A 4,094-nucleotide genomic window follows, 5' to 3' on the forward strand; every position below is an offset into this window, starting at 1 on the left:
ACTAAATGGCCTAGAAGCTCTTAACACAGATGAATCAGAGAACATGTATCCAGGACAGGGAAAGAAAAAAGTTTGTTTAAAATGAAAACCCAAGAGATCTTTCATAACTAAAATTTCTTCTTAACTACCTAAAAATCAATAAGAAAAAGAAAAAAACCTCAGTAGAACTATGGGCAAAGAGCATGAACAGGCAAGTCACCGAGAAGAAAAAAATAAGCTAATGAACATTAAAAGCTGCTCAGCTTCCCTTATAATCAATCGGATAAAAATTAAAACAACAACGTGATCATTTTTACCTATTAGATTGGCAAAGATGTAAAAATTGATGATACTTAGTTTTGGCAAGAGGGTAGGAAAGAGAAAACATAAATGGGGAAACATTCTTATTAGAATTATTAATTAGTACAGTCTTTTGGAGGGAAATATAGCAATTTTGATTACATTTTTAACGTTCATCTCCTTTGACTCAACATTTCTATTTTTAATCACTTGTCTCACAGAAGTGCGCAAGTGTTTAAAGGTGTTCAGTACAGCTTTATTTATAATATTTTAAAAAACTAGAATAACCCAACTGTCCATTAATTAAGGTTGGTTAAATAACTATGGTACTTATAATGGAATACTATAAAGCTAGTAAAAAGAATAAGACATTTACACAGCATTAAGTAATTAAGCAACTTGCAAAACAGTATGAATAGTATAACCTAACCTACACACGTAGCCTAGCATAGATTAACCTTGTTTAGAGTTTATAATTTTGCCTTGATTAACCTATAAACCCATTTAGATCACTCTAAAATTTACAAAGTTTATGTAATGCTGTCCTGTAATTTGCTGTAAGTCTCACAGAAAGACCAAGATTTATTCAGAGTTTATCCATACCTATGCAATCCCCGATGTTGATTGCCAAAACTGTTTTTCAGAGACAAGCCTAGGATGTTTTGCTGGTTCAGGGGGTGAACCACCTGAGATGGACTGGAGCAGCCTAAAGGACCCTCCAGTGACCTCCTCATGAACTTTCCTCATTATAATCACAGAGATTTTTTTCGGCCATTTTTTAACATGCAATGTACGTATAGCCACGTTTTCTATCTGCCTGTGCACTAGAAGGTCCCCATCTATACATACAGTAAGGAAGTCTCAATATTTATGCATGAGTTCCCCTAATAAAGATGGATTAGATGCTTTGTTCAGGGGCACACCACCCCGGGAGTGATCGTGGTGTGTCCTTGCTTACCGGCTTACAATAACATTTCTTCTCATAAAGTCATCCTGGAGTTGTTGTTTGGCTGGCAACTACTGAGCACTTGGACTGGTTTGGTCCAGTAACGATATGACACAAGTGTCCTTTACAGGGTAATGAAAATGTTCCTGAATTAGATAGCGGTGATGATTGCACACATTGTAAATACAGTAAAAGTCGTGAAATTGAATAATCTAAAATGATTAAAATGGTAAATTTTATGTTACATGAATCCTACCACAATTTAAAAATATGAATAACATGATCTCATTTTTTATGGGAAAAGCAATAATATTAGTATGTACATAGAAAAAAAAACCTGGAGGGATATACTAAAGAATTGATAATAATTACCTCTGAAGGTGACAGACATGGTATATTGTCAATGTCCATATTGCATGTGGCTCTAATGTTCAGATTTTTAGTAAAAGAGCATTTTTAACTTTCATATTCAGAAAAATTCATATTAAATCACTTGAAAAGTATATCCTTTTCTGGAGAACAGAGGTCTGGTTATTTGAGAACAAAAAATTCCTTTGAAGTTAGTTAATTTGTGTCCCCACAAAATTAATAAATAAAAATTCCTTTCACCAAAGATATTTAAAAATATCTATTTCAGTGATGATGGGGTTCAGGACATGCTACCCCTGAAATATGGCACCTTGGGATATTAAATATCTTAAGCTGAAGGAATTTAAAAAACAGCTGGAGTAGGAAGTTCACTCTGACCTCCACCCCCTGCCCTTCTTCCCTAAAACAGGTCATAAAACTCCCATGTGAAAGGTGCTCTCCTTGTACCTGGAGGAAAGAAGACATTCTCATCACCAGAGATGTATTTGGGGCTAAGAAGGCTGCATAAACCTTCGTAAATTAACCCTTGTCTTCTTAGTTACTTCTTTACCATTTACTACTTGTATGCCCAAACCTCTTTATCTTGTCAATTCTTCACAAATTTATTGTTTGTTTAAAAAGTATAAAACCTTTCTTCTCTGGTCACTTCTTTGGGTCTTCACTCTCTTGTGAAGGCTCCCATGTACATGTAAAAATTCAGTAAAACGTGTATGCTTTTCTCCTGTTAATCTCTCTTTGTCAGTTTAATTTTCAGACCCAGCCGGGGACGAAAGAGGGTCAAGGAAAACTCTTTTCCTCCCCTATAATGGGAATTGTATTGTTTCAGAATTGTGAGATTGTTTTTTCCTTATTCAATAAAGAATATGTACAAACCCTTGTTCCATATAGTTAAATGCTAAAACTAAAATTCATTGAGGCTGAAATGTAAATATTCATTTGTCTAGAAGGAATTGGTTACTAAAGTCTATGTACCCTGAATTATACTTTTGCTTCCAATCAAAGCATCTGCTGAGTCCTCGCTTTCAGACAATAAAAGGAAGTATCAAAGTCAGGATCAGAAGATTGGAAGTCTGGTTCCAGTACAATTGCTAACTTGCTGTGTGAACAAAAGCAAACCCTTTAATCTCTTTAGGCTTCCGTTTCTTCATCTCTAGAAATGGGGAGATGGTACTAAATAATTAGAGTGGTATAATTATGTGATTGTGTGTGAAATCAAGAAGTCAAACAAAAATTACGCTCAGAAAATTCCATTAAGGCAGTATATTACTTTATATAATCTTAAGTAAGTCTGTTAAGGCAACTAAACACAGAACTATGGCCAAATACATATGTTTGTGAGGATGGCCAACAGACGATATGCTTCCAAGACATTTTAAAAGCCTGGAAGTGAGGCAGCTATCAGAGTTCCAATGTGTGAAATGAAATTCTTCTCTAAAGAAATGTTTGAGCCTTCGAAGAAGAACAGTTGATTCAACTAACCTAATGTTTCCAGTTCTAAAGATGAGTAGTTTTGCGCACATCTTTAGAACTAGAAAAGACAACAGAAAAGAATGTTACTCCTTGCTGCCCCCTTGTGAGCTTTAAGGAAACTATTCTTTGGTTTACTAAATTTATTTTTAAATTCAGCAAACATTTATTAAGTACTTATCTTGTGCCAGGCACTCTGCTGGTGATGAGAACACAAATATAGATAAGACATGATGCCTCCTCTTAAAGAATTTACAGATTAATAAAGGCTATCAATGGCGAATATTTATAATATGGTGTGATAGAGACAAGTTCAAGGATTTGCTGGACCACCTAAATCAACCAGTTTACTTCTTGGGAGGCAGAGCGGGGCACTCCAGGAAGTCTCTCACAGGAGAGAAAGGAGAAGTGAGCTGTTTCCAAAAAATATTTAGGTTGTAGAACTGAAAAGACTTGCTGATACAGGGATACAGAGATATGGTGTTAATGATCAAGGAAGCAGTCTAGAATAAAAAGGAGACTTTAAAATAATCAGGCTTTTCATTGAAAGAAGAAATTGAAGAAGATACAAATAAATAGAAGAATATACCGTGCTCATGGATAGGAAGAATTAACATCATTAAAATGTCCATACTAACCAAAGTAATCTACAGATTCAATGCAATCCTTATCGAAATACTTGTATATTGACTATACTTGAAAGACTATACTTTCAAGGATCAGTTCTATAGTTTGTTACTAGAGAAGTTTCTCTAAATGTGTAGAGCACCATTTAAGAATAAACTTTTGTTTAAAAAAAAAATACCAATGGCATTTTTCATAGAACTAAAACAAATAATCCTAAAATGTATATGGAACCACAAAAGACCTTGAACAACAACAGCAGTCTTGAGAAAGAACAAAGTTGGAGGCATCATACTACCTCTTATCAAACTATACTACAGGGCTATAGTAATCACAACAGCATGGTACTGGCATAAAAACAGACATATAGATCAATGGAACAGAACAGAGAGCCCAGAAATAAACCCAT

General features: G+C 34.6%; 1 pseudogene; it reads left to right on the forward strand.

Moving 5' to 3' along the window:
- The first annotated feature begins 3,761 nt into the window (after window positions 1–3,761).
- LOC112481115 lies at window positions 3,762–3,856 on the forward strand (annotated as a pseudogene).
- The last annotated feature ends 238 nt before the right edge of the window (window positions 3,857–4,094 follow it).

This window comes from Pteropus alecto, unplaced genomic scaffold, assembly GCF_000325575.1.
Source record: "Pteropus alecto unplaced genomic scaffold, ASM32557v1 scaffold104, whole genome shotgun sequence".
NCBI classification, from domain to species: Eukaryota; Metazoa; Chordata; class Mammalia; order Chiroptera; family Pteropodidae; genus Pteropus; species Pteropus alecto.